The 26056-nt window shown below is 31.9% G+C and overlaps 1 long non-coding RNA gene across 4 annotated transcripts in view; it reads right to left on the reverse strand.

Moving 5' to 3' along the window:
• Positions 1 to 26056, reverse strand: part of LOC143239736 (uncharacterized) — a 570827-nt gene that overhangs the window by 312226 nt on the left and 232545 nt on the right. The gene's annotated exons all lie outside the window — the stretch shown is intronic.

Raw genomic sequence — 26056 nt, forward strand, 5'->3', positions numbered from 1 at the left:
TCCCTTTCCACTTTTCTTTCTTCCAATGTTTTTTCAAACATGTACAGAGAAGAACTTTCGATAATGCATTACATTTCATAAACACAGAAGATCAGTGGAAATGTCTATAAATAAATTTATATTTGTGAATACATATTATAAAGGGCATGTCATATTCATTTAAACCTTGACTGAATGCTTTGTCTTGGTGATACATACTAAAATTTGGGGTTCGATACCCCTCGGTGGACTTAGCAGATAGTCCAATGTGGCTCTGCTCTAAGAAAAAAACGCTTTGTCTTGGTGAAGTCATACCTTGTTTGACCTGGAGCTTACACAGACATGGTATTTGCTTAATTCTCCAGATTTTAACGTGTCATTATCGCTGTAACTTTCAACCAGCATATATATTTCAAGAACATACTTTCCCAACTTCGATTTGTTCCAAATCTTAAATATTTATGGCACTAGGATGATGAAATGTGTGAACTTTGCTGTCGATAGATAATTTCGTATTCATATTGAATAAGAATTCTAATATTTTGTCCTCCTTAGCATGGTGCAACCCAAATATTTAATTGTATGTTACGATGCATATATCGTAGAGGTAAATACTAAATGTTTAACATAGTCAAAACAGATAATCTGCTCAACTTGGTAGTTCTGTTGGCATTGAACGAAGGTTTTCAGCAATCTCGCCTTACATGAAATGCTTGAATAATAATAATAAAAAAGTATCAACTTTCAACATAATATACATTCATGAATAGACAATGACTTATATAAAAAAAAAAGTATGAGTGAGGATAAAGCTACCCTGACAGTTTAGAGCCTAATTCTTTGATTTCTTGGAGACGTTAATAAAAAGAAAAAAATATTGTCATAAAGCACTATTTGTAGGACTACTATAATTTTATTATGCCTTCTTTTATTTACGCCCTTTGGGATTTTAAAGAAGAGTGTTTTTTGTTATTACGAATCGTAAGAGATGAAATAGGTCGTATAGTGATAAAGCTATAATAGGCCTAATAGTAATGTCTTATGATAATATTAATTAATTGTAATGAAAAGATTATTATACATACTGTCATATTAAATGTAAATAATTGAGGATGTATAATTTTACTAATTATTAATTATCAGTGATTCTCAGTTCTACTAAATAATGTTCATGCATATTCAGTATACCTATATATAAATTATCATATATTTTTTTGTATTACATGCTCTCCAGTGGCTAACTGATTCTAAAGTAATTTGGTTGCAGCACTTGTGATCAGGTAACAAAATGTTAATTGTGTATCAAACTTTATACTTAAAACTAACACACTATTTCTATATATACTAAAGAATGAATGAGCCTCTTTTTTATTTTAAATTGCTGTAATTATATCTGTGTGATGGGGATATAATAACATTTTCTGCAGTTCATTTTTGAAATGTCATAACAATTACTATGTTAAAGAATGCCATTTGATATGTGACTTCAATAAAATTAATTGATTATATTTAAAAAAATGTTTTATATAGAATTTAATTTTCATTGTTAGAATTTTTTAAAACATGCAAAAATTAATGTGTGATATTTGACAAACAGTACTGGTGTTAATAGAAATAGAGAAATGTGTCAAATATCACTGTGTGTAGTACTTATGTTAAACATTTTACAAACACAGTTTGAGAATATTTCAACTTATATTAACTTTTAACCATACTTGTAGTAACTTTAGTTACAAAATTAATTAGAAAGACTATAAAACTCTTTGAGTAGTTCATGAGTTATGATCTAGTGATTTCAAAGACTGTCCTTATTACTAGTGAGGTGATTTATATAAAAATAACAGTTAAAGGTGAACATTTAACTTCAAACTATGTAAAATTGATTCTGTAACAATATTATAAAATCTGCAGGTGTTACAAACAATATAAACAGATGAAAAAACAAAGTTTTAAAGCCTAGCAAATTGTTAGCCGTAAAAAGTCTTACATGAACATTTACTATAGCAATATTTAATGAAAGTTCATATTGTATTTGTTTAGAAATAATTAGTTACAAGGGGAATATAAGGGGAATACTTATAACAGTGGTTCCCAACTAGGGGTGTGAGATAGTGTTACAGGGGTTGCGAGATAACCTTTGTTTTGACCACCTTCACCTTTATTCTTAAATAAATAATTACTGAGAGGGCACGAGAACATATTAAATTTTTTTAGAGGTACATAGCATAAAAAAAGGTTGGGAACCACTGGGTCATAGGGTTTTTATCACTTCATAGTGTTTTGAGTTTGTAATTTAGATATTTGTCCTGTATATTGAGAATTATCAGTTAAGTATGTGACAGTTATAAACATTTATCATGAAATCTGTGATACCTCTTAAATTTAAAAATCCTTCTGACTCATTTCACAACCACAATTATTCTTTCACAATATTTCATCAAGTTTTAAAAAAATATTTCTATGGATATGACTTGTGTATTTGAAACTGAATCAGTCTGCACAGCTACAGTCTTCACCATGTACGGTAACTATTGATTTTAGCATAAAATGTTCTTGATGCTCAGGTATCCATGTTTTATTTCATAAAATTTCAAAATGACTTACACAAGATTGACTCAACCAATCAGAATAAAGTAACAGTAGTTATCAGGTGCACAGTAGGTTTTGTAAACAACAATAAATATGTAACTGTTGTTATTATGATAATATCAAACATTAGTAGAAACGTGTACTAACTCACTCTGAAAACAAGTAATTACGAAGGTTATCTGTTAATAGTGGAATACTGTCTTATAGAAATCATCTTTTCTCTCGTTGTTGTGACAACTAAACTTTTGTACAACTATGTAACTTTTATGTATATGAAATTATTAAATCATGAGTATTTAACTATTTAATGTTTGAAATTAGTAATAGTGTTCAGAACATGATGGCTAAAATTTATGTGTTTGCATGAAGATAGTCTAGCACAGCCAGCTAAAGAACAAATGAACGAATGGAGTTGTTTATGGTTATAATTAAGTATTTGACTGCTGTATTGTTAGGTGTTGTAGTTCTGTATGATGTAATCATTTGTAGTGGTTTAGGGAACTTAATGTATATATGTGTTTGTGTAAAAGCACATATTTTGTTGAAACCTTGACAGGTCTGTAAAATTTAAAACTTCTCCAAAGTACAAACTTTCACAAGATTTCAGGGTAAACAGGTAGAAATGTTGGAAAGGATTTGTGTTTGCACTCAAAGAGAAGCACTATGCATCTCGATAATACTGTATGAACTGCTAGTATCAAGATCTCACTGATTTGTGAGAAGAGAAAGGCACTTTTCTTTATGCTTCATAAAAAGATCAAGCTACCTATCGTCCAACAACTATAACTCAACAGAGCCAAGGCTTTGTTATAACCCATCTTCAGCAATGAACGATAGTTCAGAAGTTTATGAAAAGACCTAAATAATTAAAGATCAACAGATGATTGTTAGCAAGAAATCAGAAACCAAATGAATTATTTATTTCTTAGTGTTAACATGTGGATTGAGTTTTCTGTTTGTTTCTGTTACGGTTTTTTTAATATTTAAGGCTTCTTGCTGAATTCTTTGCTTATTAAAGAGCCCAAAAATATCTTCTTGAAACTGAAAACAAACTGCAGAACAAGCCCATAAAAACTTTGTCTGCTTGACTTTGTTATAATAATTAAATTACAGACATCAGTGAGGTGAAAGAAGTTTCTTTTTTCTAGTACCTCAAGACATTTATAGTGACATACTCCTAAACTTACATACAAGTTATCCAATCATTAAATGATTCTCAAGGTTTAATGTTGTATAAAACGAAAATACTCGGAATATAACACAGTAACAACAATATTATAATAAGAACACTGGTGCTTTTTTTAAAGTAAAAGTTTACTGGAATGATGATTTCAGGAAGTTGATGTATATTAATTAAAATAATAAGTTGTGTTATCAAAGTTTTTAATAATTGATTGATTTAACTTTCCAGAACTTAGCCCAGCCTCACAGGAGACTGACTGGTTGCTCATTGTTGACTGTATGAAGTTGAAGATGTAAACAAGAAAGAACAAGCAGGAATCAATCAGAGAAGTGTTCATCCTTTATTTTATCCTAATAGTGGGGATAATGTCGTATATCAGACCACTTAAGCTATATATTTAATTGTGTAAATGCGTTACTTTATTATTCTCTGTTTTAAATCCAAGTTTATTTTGAAATATTTTTATCAAACCCACTTGTAATAGAAATCTTATTTTGTACTAGTGATACAAATCTCGTGTTCCACTTTACTGTGTGATTTGTACTAGTGATACACATCTTGTGTTCCACTTTACTGTGTGATTTGTACTAGTGATACACATCTTGTGTTCCATTTTACTGTGTGGTTTGTACTAGTGATACAAATCTTGTGTTCCACTTTACTGTGTGATTTGTACCAGTGATACAAATCTTGTGTTCCACTTTACTGTGTGATTTGTACTAGTGATACAAATCTTGTGTTCCACTTTACTGTGTGGTTTGTACTAGTGATACAAATCTTGTGTTCCACTTTACTGTGTTATTTGTACTAGTGATACAAGTGATACACATCTTGTGTTTCAATTTACTGTGTGATTTGTACTATCTTGTGTTCCACTTTACTGTGTGATTTGTACCAGTGATACAAATCTTGTGTTCCACTTTACTGTGTGATTTGTACTAGTGATACTGTGTGATTTGTACTAGTGATACAAATCTGTTCCACTTTACTGTGTGATTTGTACTAGTGATACAAATCTCGTGTTCCACTTTACTGTGTGATTTTGTACTAGTGATACAAATCTCTTGTGTTCCAAATCTTTACTGTGTGGTTTGTACTAGTGATACAAATCTTGTGTTCCACTTTACTGTGTGGTTTGTACTAGTGATACAAATCTTGTGTTCCACTTTACTGTGTGGTTTGTACTAGTGATACAAATCTCGTGTTCCACTTTACTGTGTGATTTGTACTAGTGATACAAATCTTGTGTTCCACTTTACTGTGTTATTTGTACTAGTGATACAAATCTTGTGTTCCACTTTACTGTGTTATTTGTACTAGTGATACAAATCTTGTGTTCCACTTTACTGTGTTATTTGTACTAGTGATACAAATCTGTTCCACTTTACTGTGTTATTTGTGTTCCACTTTACTGTGTTATTTGTACTAGTGATACAAATCTCGTGTTCCACTTTACTGTGTTATTTGTACTAGTGATACAAATCTCGTGTTCCACTTTACTGTGTTATTTGTACTAGTGATACAAATCTTGTTTACTGTGTTCCACTTTACTGTGTGACTTTGTGTGTGATTTGTACTAGTGATACAAATCTTGTGTTCCACTTTACTGTATTATTTGTACTAGTGATACAAATCTTGTGTTCCACTTTACTGTGTGATTTGTACTAGTGATACACATCTTGTGTTCCACTTTACTGTGTGATTTGTACTAGTGATACAAATCTTGTGTTCCACTTTACTGTGTGGTTTGTACTAGTGATACAAATCTTGTGTTCCACTTTACTGTGTGATTTGTACTAGTGATACAAATCTTGTGTTCCACTTTACTGTGTGATTTGTACTAGTGATACAAATCTTGTGTTCCACTTTACTGTGTGATTTGTACTAGTGATACAAATCTTGTGTTCCACTTTACTGTGTGATTTGTACTAGTGATACAAATCTTGTGTTCCACTGTGTTATTACTGTGTGATTTGTGTTACTAGTGATACAAATCTCGTGTTCCACTTTACTGTGTGATTTGTACTAGTGATACAAATCTTGTGTTCCACTTTACTGTGTGATTTGTACTAGTGATACAAATCTTGTGTTCCACTTTACTGTGTGATTTGTACTAGTGATACAAATCTTGTGTTCCACTTTACTGTGTGATTTGTACTAGTGATACAAATCTTGTGTTCCACTTTACTGTGTTATAATTTTCAAATTTCCCATTTTATATCATTACTGAATGATCAAAATGTTTTAATTTCACCATTTTCTTCTTTGTTTCTATGCAATAAATATTCCAAACTATGTTTTATTTAAAGATGTTTGATTTTATTTAACTTGTACAGAAAATTGTACTCACTGATGAAGAAAATTTATACTGCAGTATGGCTGTTAGATAATTCAAAGTGAAAAGGAAAAGCTTATAGTGTAAAGCTATCAATATTTCAGTTACATAAGGTATGTGTGTTTTTAGGTCTCTTAAATCTGCAGTGAAAATAACACCAGCATCACCTAAAAGTTCAAGCACTCCTTTCTGCTCAGTGAGATCAATATTACCCTCTTTGAAGCTTCATGTAATATGTTATTAATATATTTTTTTATTTATTTTAGGTTATTTCTGAAATTTATCATGATTTAGAGCAAACTGCTGTTTTTGAAGGAAGTTTTCCATTTAGTGGTATAGATACTGATCAGTGGTTGCAGTAGCAGGTGCATGGTTAGGGTGTCAAAGAGGATGTTTGCTTCCACCCCTATCTTTCTTCTATGATCATCAAGGGCTCCAAGATTCTGTTTAAAGTATTAAAAGATGTATAAATTAATCCACTTCTTAACATTGGTGTGTATAGTCATCTGATTTATTTCACTAACTGACAAATAAGGTTTAAAATATCATACAACATACCTACTTAACCCTCTCAAGATTTACACCATCTCTGAGACTTTTTTTTTTAGAGGTATTCACTTGTATTAACATAACTATAAACTTTTTTTGTTTAAATCAAACCATTTAGAGTCATATGAAAAACAAACCTCATATTGTATATACTAATTAATGTTTAATTAATTAGTTTAATGTCTAATGTAGTTGATGAATAGCTCTGATACATCATACATCAGAAGGTCCTTGGTTGTTCTTTAGTTATTACACAGTATTATACTTTACCTGTGTTTGTTAATGATGAAGTATTTTACACATTAAACAATGTGAAAGATGAACAACAGTAATCATTAAACTTAGGTGAAAGAAAGCTTTCATAATTCTCAAAATAAATTTTTTGTATCCAGATTATTCATATGTAATTGTTCTCACAGGGACACAACAACAAAGTCCTGATAACATTCAATGTGAAGCTATTCAAAAGGTGAGAATTTTTCATTTTAAAATTCTACATAATGAATTTTGAAAGTTTGTAGGATCAAATCAAAATTAATGTAATATGTTAGAACCATTCAGTCTTTAGATTACTGTTTTCATCCTTTCATATTCTTGTTAATGTTGGTTTAAATATTTCCCTGCTGTTAGATAAAGTGATATTTAACTTGGTTTGAATGTTTTTTTACTGTTAACATAACCTCTTAAAGTATTCTTTTGACAAATCAGTTCTCAGGTTAGGGTTTCTCACACTTTGAGTTTTTTTTTGTTTTTCCCATGATAGACTGATACTGTTTGAGACTAGGGTTTATTATCTGTGGTAATGGAGGGGAAAAGGGAGCCTGGATAATACAAAACAAAGAAAAACTTGTATATCTGTGTATTTCTGAGAAAGATGAAAATAACAGAAGTGTAGTTTGACCTGATATTCAAACTGACAGGTTTCACGATAATTATTTAAATTTTCCTTTTGTTTTATTTGATTTTATTGAATTTTAGAACACAGTTAGTTTAAAACTAGTTCTGATGTTTTGTATGACATCTTGTGGGATTCTCAGGATTCTGTTAAAAGATAAACTGGATAATCTGTCCATGGATGATTAACCCTAACTTGTAAAAATATAATTCTTAACCATATTGACTTTTTAAACATATTTTTAAAATGTTTATACATCACATTGCTGATGATTCTAAGAGCGTGTTGTTTACAGAATCCCTAATTATGTACAAGTTATCAGAAATCATCTTTCTCCTATCTGGAAAGTGAAAAACTTAATTATTTCTTTATTCATTCAACATATCTGTATCAATTTATATTCAATTCATAACCTCACACTAATCTGTCCCCCATCTACAAACAAATATCTTGGGATGCCCATATCAATATTACAATTAATTCCACTAATTACTGCTGAGGTGATTCTGTAACTTATATAGAAATTATATAGTTTTTTCTAGCTTTGTGGGCTAATTCTCGATAATTGAGTATTTTAACAAACAAAATTTCTTTTGCACCATGTGGACATTCTGGGCAGCAAACAGTGTGGAAACAAATCGTAGATGTTAGACTTGAGAAGTTTTTAATTATTACTGTGTTAGGGAACTTCTGATAAGATAACATCAATCTGATTATAATTCTTACTGAACAGGTGTTATTTCATCAGAAATCTATGAACAATAGGTAAACTTAAAGAGGAAATTACCATGTTGTTTAACTTTATAGAATTATTGCTTCAGTTACATTTAGATTGAGATTAACAAATACAAGAAATATATTTATTATTTTATAATTTCAACTTGTTTTTTTGTTACAGTGTGATATGATGTTTTTTTCAATATAGATGGTTATTTTTTCTTTGAAATAAAGTTTTTGTACAACTGGAGATATTTTTGGGGAAAGATATTTTCATTAATCTTATAGATGGATGAAATGGAAAAAAACATTAAAATATAGACAGAAGTAGGAAAACAGAAATATATGAGAAACAGTGTTTCAAATAATATAGAATCTGGAGTAACAAATATAGAGATTCATTTCATACTTTTAAGTAGTGGTTACTGAGTCAGTCTAATACAGCATAGAGTAATAATAGACAAAATAACAGACTTAATGTAAAGTTTTTCTGAAGAAAAACATTTTGTATTTATTTAGGAAATTTTAATTGAAGTTTGAAAATTTTGAGAACAAGAAAAGTATATTTATTTAAACATGAAAACCACTTTATATTCTAAGCAGTCACTTATTTTACTTGCTGTATTTATGAATGAAAGTTTATTAAACATCCTTAATTGAAAATTCTCATTTTTATGTTCACAAAGGACATGTACACTGAAATCTACATTAGGTACCGTGAGTTTTGTTGTGTCTATACATTAATGGTTACATGTTGATTACAAGGCCATGTAAATTAATTTAACATTTATAGAACTGTTGATTTCAATATCTGCTTTTATCTTGTGAATTATTATTATTGTGTAAACCAACAAAAATTTGCATGGAATTTTGAATTTAAGATATTTTATTGCCCTATTTTTACTCATAGGATATCAGAAACACAATATATTTTAAAATTTCTGTGGAGTTTCAGAAACTACATCCTGTGTTTATTTATATTACAGCAGTCATCTACAGTGATATTAGGTTTGTTATGAGCCTTGTTTCTTGCCCTTTGCTTTCTGGCATCAGACAAAAACCACTGTAAATCCATATCAGCCAATGTGGCATGATATTTTATCAGAACACACTAAGTAAACAGTTTTTTTCTTAATTGTAAAATTTATATTTTGGACTTTTTTTATTAGAATCAACTAATTGAGATAATGAAGTTATTTGAACAGTATCAAAGTGTTTTATAAACTTTAGACATAAATATGGAAATACAAAGTAAGTAGGTTTTTGTATTTTATCTTTCTTTCTTGTTTGTCTGTAGGACACTCAGTTGAGAAACCTTTTCATTTCTTTCTCTGCTCAAGGACAAACTGTCTTTGGTCTGTCATCTTGTGGATCAACTTTATTCAAACCTTAGAACAGTGGAAACAACCATATGATAAGGTCAAAGGTCAGCAATATATATGTATTTAAAAGTTATAAGCTAATAAATGTTTATATAAAAAGTAGGATAAATTCTGTAAAATGCAACAAAAAAGAAAAAATAAGCCTTCTATAATTATCTTTAGATAATAAACTCGTGTTTTGGTATGATACCTCTTTGGTATGAATAACTGTAAAATTATTCTTTATATCCATGTATGGTACTTTTAAGGTTATACCTAACAAACATCTACTTGATCTACACAAAGTCTAGAGAAAAGTAAAGTATGTAGTATTTACATATTACACATGAAGAATTTATCAATATAATGTAGTTATAACTAGAAGTTAACTGTGTAAAAGATTGATACATTGTAATAGTTAAGCACATATTGTAGGTATTTGTATCTGTGTTAGAATACAGTGTATCTGGAATGCTTTTAATTTATTACTCACCCTGGAAATGCATCACCCACATTCTGTTTTCATATTTGATTACTTAATGTTCTGGTGATCTTTAATTTTTTTATTTTCCTTTAATTGTATGACAAAGTTAAGTATTACTGGTATTGATTAAAAAAACTGAGTTAGTTACTATAATGTTACACACTGTAAACTTTATTTATGAAAGACTCGTGTATGCTAACAAATGATGTATCATACACAGTTTATAACACAAAATATGCCAGAAAGTAATTAAGCTCTTCAGGCTGGTTTCACCTAAGAGAAGTCATTCAGATGGCTGTGTCTCCCTCTGGATTATTTATGGAGAAGGTTAGACTAGAATAATAGTAAGTGTATAAGGAATAAAAAGTTTTTATATTCTGTACTTCTGATTACACTTTCTGTGTTGTTTGAGGTGACGTGATGTCCTTTGGTATAAATATTGTTACTTTTGTGAGGTGTACAGAAACTTGTTGGAACAAATAAATGACTGGAACATTGTCTGCTGGAATGAACAAGCACTGGAACATTGTTTAAAATGTATATAAAGAAACATGGTTATAATTGAGAGTTTACTATCAATTAATAATTTAAAAAGTAATTATTTAGTATACATATTTTTTCTACATTATTCATAAAAAATGAGTTGCTTCTTTTTTATTGTCCAATCTTATTTTGACATTATCTTATTCACCCTCTACATCATTACTGTATTTAGAATTGTGTTTTATTCAGTTATTTCAGAAAATGCTAAAGAACTCTGAGAATTAAGAGAAATTTTTCAGAGAGTTATTGACCACATGACTAAGGTAGTAAGCTATTGTTATTATTAAATAATTATAATATGAATATCTTCAAATATAATAAATTGATAAGTACATGGATTTAATGGTGTAAGAATAAATATAATATAAAATAGTAATTGACATACTAACTACAGAAAGGTTTCCAGTACAAAAATTTTGATATTTATGTATGTCTTCACATTTATCAAAGTGGCTGTGAGTTTGTTTTAGTCAGTTAACAATTTATATTACTTTGAATAAATTGGAATTTTGTATTAGAAGTTTGTTGTTGGCACTGTATATTATATAACACAAACAGAGAAATGACACTGTATAGACAGTAGTTTGTGTTAGTAAATAATAACCAGAGTATTAATACCTTGTTGAAAAGTGAAAGTTATTTTCTTATTGTGAGGAGAGGACTCTTTTTTTCAAATTGTATCATGTGATAAAGAAATATTTGTTACACATAAAACATGTATACATGTATTGGAAGTATAAATATTACATTAGACTGAGAATAATATATACAGCACTTTGAAAACTTGTAAGAATTTAAGTAGAAGCATTTAAAGTAGAAGATTGTTTGGAGGAGGACTGTTTAAACACTCTCACTACATATAAATTATCACATAAGTGCATTCCAACTCAATATAAATTATCTTGTATACTCAGACATACTGAATGTAAATTATCATGAATAGTAAATCATACTAAATATAAGTAACTATTCATATGCAGTTCTATTAATCATGCTTATTATAAATTATTCTATAAACTATATCCTACTGAATAAAATGATCTTGTGTACCCAGTTAACTGATCTTATAAAATATAAGTTATCATGTGTAATCAGTCTTACTAAAATTTTTAGCAGCCATACTAAATATAAATCATTATACTAAATATATATTATTATACATACTGTGTCATACTAAATATAAATCATTAGAGCCTCTATAATAACTTATATTTAATGCCATATTAAATATATGTCATACTAAATATAGGTTATACATACCCAGTTCTTCCAAATAATGGTCATTCATATTCAGTTTAATTATGTATAAATTAACATAGTTTTTGTATTACATGCTCTCCAGAAGCTAAGTAGTAATTCTAAAGTAATCTGGTTGCAGTACTTGTCATCAGTTTACAAATTATTCATGGGGTATTAAACTTTGTGCTTAACAACAAACATACTGAATATAAATTACTCAATCTATTTATTAAAAGATACCATACATTCTCTGTTTTACTAATTGTACTTTGTGTATTTACTAAGGAATGAATGAACCTTTTGTTATTATAAATTACTATAGTTATATCAGTGTGAGGGGGACATAGACGTTTTCTGGAGTTCATTTTTGAAATGTCATAACTAGTATGAAACCTGTGTTTAAATGTAAACAATCAAATATAAAATGTTAATGATAACATATAAATGACGTGACAATAAATTAAGAACTAACATTATATTTCCTCATGTTTTAATTAATTGTAACTCAGTGTAACAGGTTCAAGTTAGATTATTGAAATTACATTTATCTTTTAAAAATGATAATCTTATCTGTACAACTTTATTTTTAAGGTAATTTTCAAGACAAAAGTGTCTTAAAAAAGTAAAGACATGAATATTTACTGTGCCAATGTTTAATTATAGTTGATGTTGTATTTATTTAGAAATTATTACCATATTTTTGTCTTGTAAGATACACTTTTTTGTCTTCAAAATTACCTTAAAATTACCATGCATCTTCCAAGACAAAAGTGATGGGTTAAGGCAAGAGTTTAGCTTAGGGTTTACTGGAAAAAAAACAGCCTCTCCTACAGATCATAATCTTATCACTTGTCAATTACAAGTATTTTCAATAGCATAAAACATTTAACTAATATTGTTTATATGCTGTGAAGAATATGATGTATTTTATTGTATTTACTCAGTAAGTTGAAGAAAAGTCAAAGTAACATCAAGGTGTTGGTTGCTGAGTCAAAATATTTTTTTCTTAGTATTGTCTTTCCAAAACTAAGGTGAGTATTCCACAATGTAGCATATTACAAGTTGTAAAATATTGTAATTACAAGAGGGAACATTTATTCTTCATGTACGCAACATATGTATTTTTACCATGTATTTGTTCATTAAATCACATTATTTTCATAATATTAAGAAATAGAGAAGTGTGAAGGTGATTAAAACCTTCAGTACACAACTTCTACTCATGTAAAACTTTTCTTTATTATTATTATTGATCTGTATATGTTCAATATTTTTGCTTTCCACTATCCTCCATACTCTCACTTATGTTCATGTGTTTTAACATGGTTGTGCTGTGCTGTATCATGTAAATAACCCTGCAACAACCTTCTACTGATAGGAATGTGACACCCACTTATGTAGGTAGGACTTCCTGAATTATAGTCTAACTTCTCACTAATTTGTCACTCAAGTGTTTTGACTTATTTCTTGTGATGCTTTGAGTTTTTAAATTTTGCTTAACTTTGTTCACAGTTTTGAACTTAAGTGTTTGGTATTTAACTTGCAACTTTCAAAGTCTAAAAACAGTTATGTGAGAGTTGAATTTACTTCATGAAATTCTTTGTTTACCAAGATTTTTCATCTTGAATTATATCAGTCTTTCTTCCTTAATCTAGGAATGTTAGATAAGAGAATGAAGACATGACAGGCTTGTTACGTTTTGTACTTTCTTTTTTATGTGACACACATCCTTTTCCTGAATACTGTGTGTCCTCTCCCATGCCTGTAATCTTACATGCCCATACTTTGGTCTGTCATTAAGATTCAAATTCTGTAGATTCTTCAGAGTTGGGTTCTTTAATCCAAGTTTGGTTTCAGACATAGACATTTCATATGCAGAGTATTTACATCTTTGTTTATCTTTAATCACCCACCTACGTTACTTCAAATTTTCATTTTGTATGATGCTATCTGTCATTTCCCTGAGTGGTTTTTGAAAGGTGGTCATTCTCTTTTGTTTTTTATGGAAGCCCATTTGCTTTCCTTACCTCCTTTTTTTTTTGGATTTGTTAGGTAGATACACCCTATTGACATGTATGAATTTACTATAAATTTACACTTTTTTTTCTTCAGTTTATATCAGCACTAGAACCTTAGTTATTATTCATAACTATTCATAACTTATTTGTAAGTTTTTGTAAGATTTATTACAAGGACAAATCACATTCTCCAGCTCCATCATGGACAGTAGTCTCCCGGCACACTTAACTGTTTTTTCACAATATATATGTTTCTTATGACTCAAAATCAATGTTTGGTTAATAGTGAGGTTTTTTTAAACTTCTACTTCAACTGTTTCAAGTTTGTCGTAAGTCCATGGAACCATCAGTTTAAAAAGCACAATCCTGCTTGAAAGGTTCTATCACATTTGGGGACTTAGTTTGAAAGTTCTTATTCCCCAAGGTGTGGTCTACATAATATTTCTTTATGAATTAAACATAATTAATAGGAACTTGCTAGAGAGTTGTTGGATTCTCCTATTTCCATTTTCTTTCTTTTTCAGACAGAACTTACTTGATGGCTAAACAGACAACACCACAGTTGGAGTACCTCTTCTGACTCCTAGACTAGATTTACAACTTTTTTACAGGTTAGGTTGGAGGGGTTGACAAGGATGCTTGAACATTTATCTGGTCAGTTGTCCAAGGTCAAGTCCAAGTTTCATGTCATTCTCCTGGAACAGAGATGTTTATACAGTTTATGGGCTCTCTTTAGATGTGTTCTGAAAAGAATTTATCTTGGTAAAGTTACACCAGATCAGCATGTGATTCTAGCTTTATGTTAGTGGAGGTGAGATATCATGTTGGAAATTATTATTTTCTTGTGCAGTAAATGTGTTTCCGATAAAAAGTTACTTCTCTTTACACTTCCCACCCTTCATTCTCATTTAGTGTTTTTTGTTATTGGTACCTAATCTCCAGGAGAGGTAGTTGCCTGAGAAGGGTATGTCACACTCCTGTTGGTAGAGGATATTTATATGATTGTTTACATACTACAGCACAGGGTAGATGGGAGTATTGAGATAAGTGGTGAGTGAAACATTTGAACATATATAAGGTAATAATAATTGAGAAAAGTCTTTATGTTAGAGTAGGTAAGTATCTATAAGAAGTACATTAACTGTACAGGAAAATCAAACAAGATGGTTCTGTCCATCTCTTCTGTCTTTGGAAATGCTTGTTTACATTTACTTACTTCACTCTAAGATATGTTTATAACCAATTGAAAGCTCAGAATTTCTCCTACATGAATTTTTGGTTTTTGAAAAGTGTCTTCATCAGTAAACCCATTTTTTGTTGTTGTAGACAATCAGAGAAAGGTAAGATGAATGGTGTTTGAAAAATATTTTTAAAAAGATACAAATACAGTTTAAGTTATAAGAACAGTTATATACAGTGGTACTGATATAGTAACTTGTAATATTCTTTATTACAAAACGTGTATATAAAATATAAAAAAAAAATTGTTTACATACTCCACTTGTAAGATTTGGCAAGGCTTAGGAAATTGTGGCATTTGAGCACACATTTTGAAAGTAGGAGAGATCATTGTTCTCTATATTTCTTTATTGTTCAGTGTTCTAACTAGAAATTTTAAGATATATTTGTAAATAATAATAATAATACATACATGTTTAATGTATTACAACTGAAATGTGATTCTATTCTACAAAATACTAGACCTCTAGAACAAAGGAAAGACAGTTTCACTTATTAAGGACCAGTTTTATAATATTTTATATCAGCTGTGGTTGCAAGTGACTCACTGATTTGCATATTAAAAATTGTTGTAATTGTATAATAATACTTTGGATGTTTAACTCCGTTGGAATTTGGCAATTATAATAAGTTAAACTGGGTGATGAGGTTTGTCACATTGACTTATCAATGACTTGTGTTAATATAAATATTATTCACTAAAACAGTAGTTAAAAAAGGAAATTTCAAACACTAAGATGTTGAAATTACATCTTCACATACCGCTTGTCTACTGAGTGACCTAAATATCATGATACTCATTTCAATTTCTGTGACTTGTAATAGAGCCTAGATTAGAAAATTTCACTAATTTTTTATTCACAATATTTTATTCAAGCTTGTTTGATTATTTGTGTCGTCAATACCTGGAGTATAAGTCACATTCAAGTTGATGGGTTCGTATCAGCTGATAATTTGTGTTTTGTATGTACAATGGAACTTGTTGGTTTAAGTAATTAGAAAGCTTTCATTGTAATTTAACACTGTGATGTGTGTTGTATTCTTGCTCATTTTCACCTTGCATACAAATAGTTTTTTCCAGCAATCAGAACATGGAAAGAAAACTGACAATGAATAGTAGAGCTATGGCAACATACATAAACCTTGTAATGAATGTTTTTGAATTACACATACACTGCTGGCCAAAATCTTAAGGCCAATGACCATAAAGAAAAAAATATGTATTTTGCATTGTTAGACTCAACCACTTATTTGAGTAGAGCTTCGAAAGATTGAAATAAGAAAAGGCAAAAAAAAAAACTAAAACCTTTTTTAGCATTTAATAGAAAAAATGTGAACACTTTGAAATTAACCTAAATACTAGCTGGTCAAAAGTTTAAGATCATACCAAAAAGAAGTCCTAAATAGGGTAGGAAATGCCCAACAAGAGGTCTTAGTAGTGAGTTGCATGGCCATCATTGCGAATAACTTCAAAAATTCTCTTTGGCATGGTCTATATAAACGTTTGTAGAAGGCTGGCTAGAATTTTATTCCAAGTGGTGAAGATGGCTTTACAAAGATCATGCACTGTTTGGAATTGACATCCATTTCTATAGACTTCCCTTATCATCCACCTCCACGTTAATCACGTTATTAACCATGCAAAAAGGTCTTTGTCCTGCAGGCATTGTGGATTGCAGCATTGTCCTGCTGAAAGATCCAGTCATTTTCACACAAGCGAGGACCTTCAGTCAATAAGGATGCCTTCTCCAACATGCCAATGTAGCCAGCTGCTGTTTGATGCCCCTGTTTAACCTGAAGCTCCATTATTCCATGGAAGGAGAATGCACCCCACATCATGATGGAACCTCTTCCCCCGTGTCATGTGGGAAATGTCTCTGGTGGGATATCCCTATCATGCCAGTAACTTTGGAAGCCATTTGGACCATCCAGGTTAAATTTTTTCTCATCAGAGAACAAAACTTTCGTCCACTTTTCTACGTCCCATGTTTGGTGCTTTTCAGCAAAGTTTAACCAAGCTGTTTCATGGTGTAGAAGAAGGCGTGGCTTTTGAAGACGTTTACGGTTTTAAAGCTTTTTTTTTGTAGATGATGTCTTATTGTTTTTGAGTTGCATTCTGCATCCATAGGGGCCTTAATCTGGTGTGACGATTGGCTGTTTTCTTGCTGGACAACCTGTCAAATCCTCCTGCTCAACGCCGGCGAAATTTTTATGGGCCGACCACTTGAACTTTTCATTCCATATCCCTCAGGGTATTTTAAGAAATTTGCAACAGCAGCTTTACTACGCCCAATTTCATCAGCGATGGAACATTGAGAGAGATCTTGCTTTTGCAGCCTGACAATTCTGCCACGTTCAATCTCAGTCAACTTTTTAGCCTTTGCCATGTTTTTATCCAATGTAACACAGGAGATGTCAGTGGGAGATGTTGACAATGCTAATGCTTGAACACAAATGACTAAATTTCGTTACCTGTTTACTGATTAATGCTTCGTTTCAGTATGGTCTTAAAATTGTGACCAGCTAGTATTTAGGCTAATTTCTCAGTATTCACTCTTTCCCTGTTAAATCTTTCCTATTTTGCTTTAGCACTAGATGAGTCAATAGATGTTAGCAAAACTGCACAGTTGATATTTGGGTTCGATATGTAACTTCAGATCTTCAAGTGAGGGAAGAAATACTTGTTTTGTGGATTACGTGATTGAACGTGTGGAAAAACCATCTTTGAAAAATTTCTTGAAATGTCAAAACAATTCAATCTGGATTTAAAAAAACTGGTTTATGTCACAAGAGGCAGTACTCCCGCAATGATTGGGGCGAAATTAGGATTTATTTATCTTCTGAAGCAGCATTTAATTGAAAATAATATAAAGTCCACGCTGCCATCTTTCCATTGCCATTTGCATCAAAAATTTATGTGCTTAGATGTTTAAAAGTGATTAATTGAAAAATATGATGGACATTGTTGTAAAAACCATGAATTATATTAGAAGTGGAAGCTCTCTCATCCATCGACAGTTTGTTTAGTCTCTGAAGAAAAGCAGTGACTGTGATTTTGATCATCTTACTGATTTTACAAACGTAAGATGGTTAAGTGGAGGAAAAGTTTTTGAACGATTTACTTCTTCATTTCCTCAAACAAAAGAGCAACTAGTTGAAAAAGGTAAGATTGAAAATTTCCCTGAAATTGAAACTTTGTCATGGCAGTGTGATTTGTGCTTTCTGTGCGACATGATAGTAAACATGAATGATTTGAATACGAAGCTTCAGGGAAGAGGTGAAATAATAAGCGAGCAATCACAGTCTATTCATGAATTTTATTAAAGCTAAACCTCCTTACGGAACAAGTACAAAAGAATGACTTGACATGTTTTGCAAATTTGAATAGTTTTTTAGAAGATAGTAAGGGCTATGACTTCTCTAATGCTAAAGATGGTCTCTGTGTAAACTGGATCAAAATTCTATCTCAACAATTTCAATCACGTTTCTCCACACACAAAAATTTGAAATTGATATTTTAATTGTTGCATGATCAATTTCAATTTGACTTAGGAAATTTCATTTTTTTTGTCTTTGGATGAGTGCAGATTTCAAGACAACATGCTTAGCCTGCAAAATGTAGAACACATAAAAGGTAAACAAAAATATTACATCAAAGAGATACGCCTTACTATTCTGATAAATGAAAGGCTTCCAAATTTAAAGATAGCAATTTCAAAATTATTTTCCATGTTTGGAAAGGCATGGGTATGCGAGTCAACATTTTCTGCGCTAGATTTTCTCAAGTCTAGATACAGATGTCGGCTTACTGACAAAAATTTAGAGGCAGAGCTAAGATACTCACTGAGCATGGATATTTAGCCAAATTTCACGAAACTTGTTGATGAAATCCCATCAATTTTCATGGTGAAGGTTAATTGAAATGCAATTATTTTGATTAACTAATATGTTTTTTTTTTAAATAATGTGGCAAACGTTGTTTTCATTAGCTACAGTTGATGTGGCCACAATGAAAAATACGTTGCCCATCCCTGCTCTAGAGCACCACACAATCTTACAATTTGTTTTTATCAGGGATAATAAACTATAAAATACACAAATAGATACTGCTAAAAACAATCTAATCATAAAATATTTTGTGTTCTGTTTCTTAACTATTTTATTTTATAAACGAAAACCATGAGTTACTCAACTTTTCTGACGATTTTCATGAACAATCCAATATTTTATTAACTCGTACTACGAGATGGTGTTTGGTTTTTGAATGTTGCAGACTTTACCTTCTTACTCGTGAAATATGGACAAGCTATGATTTTGTTTTGAATTTCGCTCAAAGCTACTCGAGGGCTATTGTGCAAGCCGTCCTTAATTTAGTAGTGTAAGACTAGAGGGAAGGCAGCTAGTCATCACCATCCACCGCCAATTCTTGTGCTACTCTTTCACCAATGAAGAGTGGATTGACCGTAACATTATAATGCCCCCACGGCTGAGAAAACGAACATGTCTTGCGCGACAGGCATTCGAACCAGTGACCCTCAGATTACGAGTTGAACGCCTTAACACACTTGGCAAGGTCGGGCCGACAAGCCATTGATAAAGATAAATTCGGATGTTGTTAGTTAGGAAAAATCCCATGCGTAATATGGTGTTAAACTAATCTGGAACCATAACATAATTTATGAGTTATAAAAAAACAATTATCTATGTATTGCTGTGTGCTTTTTGATTTTTTAATCTATCTTTCTAACTAACAGTTTTTTTTAATTCTACCCCGATTTGGGAGCATCTTTCAGATGTTGAGTGCACAACCCACGTATCAAATTTTAAACTTTAAGTAAAACATAATACTAAATGTATACTAACAGTTTTACTCGGAAATATTTTAGACTCTTTAGTTTTGTAACATTCATTCAGGGGACGTCACAAAGAAGAAATAGCACCAATCCAGACTTTCATGTTTGTTAACTCTGACGAGTTTCTCCAGTAGACAATCTATCTATTGTTTTTAACTTCTCATCCCAAATCATATGATTGTATTTGTTAATTAATTTTCATTTCTTTACATACTAATTACTCATGTCTCGTTTTTTGTACAATTTTCTTAGTGGCTTACTAACGACATTCTTTGTATTTTACTCTCGTATGATATTACAGAATGGATCTGCACAACAACCAATGAAGGCCGGCTTTGAAAGTAGCTGTAGACAATATGTGAATGTGATTGGACAGAGAACATTATGTACTACTTGTTTTATACATATCATGAACAGTGGTGTCTGTCCATCAGTTCATCTGTCGCCTGTCTCCTGTTTATGGTGGCCTTTTCTCCCGCTGAGTTTGAAAAAGCGGATAAAGTCAAAGTACAACATTAACTATTTAAATAATGGAATAACAGGTATAAATAATGTTGACAACAAACGGGATATTCTACACTAAATTGTTATGAATTAATAACACTGTCATTCACATATCAACGTCTGACGTAACGGTATGTTATTGTTGAGTGGTTCTTTATAGAACACTTTCTATACAAACATAGAAAACCAAAATCTAATTAACACACTTTACTTATATTGTTATTGTAACTTATAATTATTCTTACTTGCATTATTTTAACTTAGAGACTTTTTAATATTTGTGGCATGTTTGGAAAGCTGACCAATTGAGTTCAGTTCAACTGCTCAGCACACAGTTATTCTGTCTATTTCTGACCCTTCACTGTATACCTCCTTACCTTTTGTCTCACCAAAACACTAGAAGTATGAGTTTTCAGTAACCAGAAGTCCCACTAGAGAACTACAAACATGAGTTATAAGTAACCAGAAGTCTCACCAAAACACGACAAGTATGAGTTTTCAGTAACCAGAAGTCCCACTAGAGAACTACAAACATGAGTTATAAGTAACCAGAAGTCTCACCAAAACACGACAAGTATGAGTTTTCAGTAACCAGAGGTCTCACAAGAGAACTACAAACAGGGGTTATCAGTAAGCAGAAATTTCACCAGAATAACACAATATCATGAGTTATCAGCAATGAGTAGTCTCACCAGAACATTTTAACATAATTTTTCAGTAACCAAAAGTGCCATCACCACCACCACAAACATGAGTTATAAGTATCAAGAAATATCAGCATAAGATTACAAACATGAGTTTTTAGTAACAAGAAGTCCCATCAGAAAACTCCAAAGATGAGATATTAGTAATCGGAAGTGTCACCAGAACACTACAAACGTGAGTTATCAGTAACCAGAGGTCCCACCAGAGAAAAAGAAACATGAGTTATCAGTAACCAGAATTTTCACAAGAACTTATAAAACATGAGTTATCAGTAATAAGAAGTCTCATCATAACACTACAAAAACGAGTTTTCAGCAACGAGAAGTCTCAGTAGCATACTAAAACAGTCATAAAACTTCAGTGAAGTTGAAGACCAAGAGTGTTGAAAGAGTCGGTAAAAGTGAAGACCAACAATGTTAAAACAGTCACTGAAACTGAAGACGACAATGTTGAAACAGAAGTGAAAGTGAAGACCAACAGTGTTAAAACATTCAATTAAAGTGAATGCCAATAATGTTGAATGAGAGATTGCAACTGAAGACCAACAGTGTTGACATAGACAGACAAACATAACACCAATAGTGTTGCAAAACAAAGAACAACAGTAAGGAAACAGTCAGTAAAAAGTGAAGATCAACATTTTTGAAATACTCAGTGAAAGTGAAATCCAATAGTGTTGAAAGTGAAGACCGACATTATGAAAACATTCAGTGAAAGTGAAGACCGACAGTATGAAGACATTTAGTGAAATTGAAGACCAACAGTGTGAAAACATTCAGTGAAAGTAGACCAAAACGGCTGAAACAGATTGTGAAATTGAATATCTCCACTGTTGAAACATTCTGTGAAAGTGAAGACCAACACTGTTGAAACACAGTGATATTGAACAACAACACTATTCAAACTGTCAGTGAAACCAAAGACTAATAGTGTTGATAATGTCAGTGAAATTGAAGAATTACACTGTTGAAACATTCAGTGAAAGTAAAAACCAACACTGTTGACTCAGACAGTGAAATTCAAGACCAACACTATTCAAGCAATCATTGAAAGTGAAAACCAGTACTTTTAAAATATAAAGTGAAAATGAAGATCAACACAGTTGAAACATACTGAAAATAAATACACTGTTGAAACAGAAAAGGAAATTGAAAACCCTTAGTGAAACAGTGAGACAGTGACACAGAAGAACAACAGTGTTGAAACTCACAGTGAAATGGAAGTCCAAGTGTTCAAACAGCCAGTGAAAGAGAAGACCAACAGTGAGTGAAACTGAGGACCAGTAGTGTTGAAAGAGAAGACCAACAATGTGAACAGAGACAATGATACTAAAGACCGTTAGTGTTGAAACAGTCAGTGAAAGTGAAGATCAATATGATAACAGTCAGTTAAAGTAAACACCAAAAGTGAGGATAGAGACAGTGAAATTGAAGACCAACCCTGTTGAAACAGTCATTGAAGCTGCAGACGAATAGTTTTTCAAAATTGTCAGTGAAATTAAATACCAGTAGTGTTGAAACACATTGTGAAACTGATGACCAATTGAGTTGAAACAGAAAGTGAATTTGAAGACCAACAGTGATGAAACAAAAAAGTGAAAGTAAAGACCAATAGTTTTGAAACAGACAGTGTACTTGAAGATCAACAGTACTGAAACACTCAGAGAAAGTGTACATCAACAGTGTGAAAACAGTCAGTGGAAGCGAACCCGAGTGTTAAAAGATACATTGAAATTGAAGACCAATAGTGTTGAAGCAGACAGTGAAATTCAAGACCAACAGTGTGTAGACAATTATTGAAACTGAAGACGAACAGTGTTAAAGAGTCGATGAAACTGAAGACCACAGAGTTGAAACAGAAGTGATAGCAAAGACCAACAGAGTACAACAGCCAGTAAAACTGAAAACCAGTGCTACTAAAACAGAGAGTGAAATTTAATACCAACAGTTTTGAAACAGCCAGTGAAAATGCAGACAAATAGTGTTAAAACAGTGAAGCTGAAGACCAACAGTGTTGAAACAATCAGTAAAAGACCATTAGTGCTAAAAGAGAAACAGCCAGTGAAATTGAAGACCAACAGTGTTGAATCAGCAGTGAAACTTCAAACAAATAGTGTTAACACAGTGAAGTTGAAGACCAACAGTGTTGAAACAGACAGTGGAGGTGACGACCAATAATTTTGAAACAGACAGTGGAGGTGAAGACCAATAGTTTTGAAACAATCAGTAAAAGTGAAGACCAATGGTGTTGAAACAGATAATAAACTTGATGACCAACAGTGTTGAAATAACCAATGAAAGTGAAGACCAACAGTGTGAAAACAGTCAAAGGAAATCAACACCAATAGTGTTGAAATGGAAGTGAAAGTGAAGACCAGTAGTGTTGAATCTCACAGTGAAACTGAAACCAACAGTGTTGGAAGAGACAGTAAAAGTGAAGACCAACAGTGTGATAAGAGTCAGTGAAACTGAAGACCAAGTGTTAAAACAGAAACAGCCAGTGAAGTTGAAGACCAAAAGTGTTGAAACAGCCAGTGAAACTGCAGACCAATAGTTTTGAAACAGTCAGTGAACGTGAAGACCAAAAGTGTTGAAACAGCCAGTGAAACTGCAGACCAATAGTTTTAAAACAGTGAAGTTTTAGAGCAACATTGTTGAAACAGTTAAGGTGAAGATCAACAGTGTTGAAACAGACAGTGAAGGTGAAGACCAATAGTTTTGAAACAGACAGTGAAGGTGAAGACCAATAGTTTTGAAACAGACAGTGAAGGTGAAGACCAATAGTTTTGAAACAAACAGTGAAGGTGAAGACCAAAAGTGTTGAAACAGCCAGTGAAACTGCAGACCAATAGTTTTAAAACAGTAAAGTTTGAGTGCAACATTGTTGAAACAGTGAAGGTGAAGACCAACAATGTTAAAGAGTCAGTGAAATTGAAGACCAACAATGTTGAAACAGAAGTGAAAGTGAAGACCGACAGTGTACAAACGAACAGTAAAACTATTGAAACAGACAGTAAACTTGACGACCAACAGTGTTGAAATATCCATTGAAACTGCAGATCAGTAGTGTTAAATCAGACAGTGATGTTGAATACCAACAGTGTGAAAACAGACACTGAAATTGAACATCAAGTCTTGAAACAGTCAGTGAAAGTAAAGACCATCAGTGTGAAAACACAGTAAAACTGAAGACCAGTAGTGTTGAAGCAGACATTGGAATTGAAGATCAACAGTGTTGAGACAGTCAGTGAAACTGAAGACGAACAGTGTTAAAGAGTCAGTGAAATTGAAGACGAACAGTGTTGAAACAGAAGTGAAAGTGATGAACAACAGTGTGAAAACAGACAGTAAAACTGAAGACCAGTACCATTAAAACACACAGTGAAATAGAATACCAACAGTGTTGAATCAGCCAGTGAAACTGCAGACAAATAGTGTTGAAACAGTGAAGTTGAAGGCCAACAGTGTTGAAACAGAAGTGAAAGTGATGAACACCAGTGTTGAAACAGACAGTAAACTTGAAGACCAACAGTGTTAAAACACACAGTGAAATAGAAGACCAACAATGTTGAATCAGCCAATGAAAGTCAAGACAAATAGTGTTGAAAATAGTGAGTGTTGAAGGCCAACAGTGTTGAAACAATCAGTAAAAGTGAAGACCAGTAGTGTTGAAACAGATAATGAACTTGATGACCAACAGTGTTGAAATAGCCAATGAAAGTGAAGACCAACAGTGTGAAAACAGTCAGTGGAAATTGAGACCAACACAGTGTGAAAACAGTCAGTGGAAATTGAGACCAACAGTGTGAAAACAGGCAGTGAAACTGAAGGCCAGTACTACTAAAACAGATAGTGACATTTAATACCAACTGTTTTCAACTAGCCAGTGAAATTGCAAAGATCAACAGTGTTGAAACAATCAGTGAAAGAGAAGACCAGTAGTGTTGAAATAGACAGTGAAAAGTGTGAAAACAGTGAAACTGAGGACTGATAGTGTTTAAACAGAAGTGAAAGTGAAGATCAAGAGTTTAAGACCAAAAGTGTTGAAACAGCCAGTGAAACTGCAGATCAATAGTGTTAAAACAGTGAAGGTGAAGAACAACAGTGTAAAATAGTCAGTGAAACTTAAGACCAACAATGTTGAAACAGAAGTGAAGACCAACAGTGTACAAACGAACAGTAAAACTGTAGACCAGCACAATTGACACAGACAGTAAACTTGATTACCAACAGTGTTGAAACAGCCATTAAAACTGCAGACCAGTAGTGTTAAAACAGACAGTGATGTTGAAGACCAACAGTGTGAAAACACAGTTTATTTGATCATCAAGTGTTGAAACAGGGTGTAAAATTTAAGTCCATTAGTGTTAAAAACTCAGCGAAATTAAATACCAACAGTGTTCAAACAGACAGTTGAACTGAAGACCAGTAGTGTTGAAACAGACAGTAAAAGGTATCACCAACACTGTGAAAACAGTGAAACTGAAAAGTGAAAGTGTTTAAACTGAAGGTAAATTGAAGAACAACAGTGTCAAAACAGTTAATGAAAGTGAAGATCTGTAGTTTTGAAACACACAATGAAATTGAAGACTAATAGTGTAAAATCGATCAGTTAAAATGAAGGTAAGCACTAATGAGACAGTAAATGAATGTGAAGATCCATTCCTGTAATTCGGACAGTGAAATTAAAAGACCCACACATTGAAACAGAACACCAGCACTGCTGAAACTGACTGTGAAATTGAAGATCTCCACTCTTGAAACGTTCAGTGAAAGTGAAGACCAACAGTTTTGAAACAGACCGTGAAATTAAAAACCGACACTATTGAAACAAGCATGTAAAGTGAAGACCTACTCTGTTGAA

Source organism: Tachypleus tridentatus, chromosome 13 (genome assembly GCF_004210375.1).
Source record: "Tachypleus tridentatus isolate NWPU-2018 chromosome 13, ASM421037v1, whole genome shotgun sequence".
NCBI lineage: Eukaryota > Metazoa > Arthropoda > Merostomata > Xiphosura > Limulidae > Tachypleus > Tachypleus tridentatus.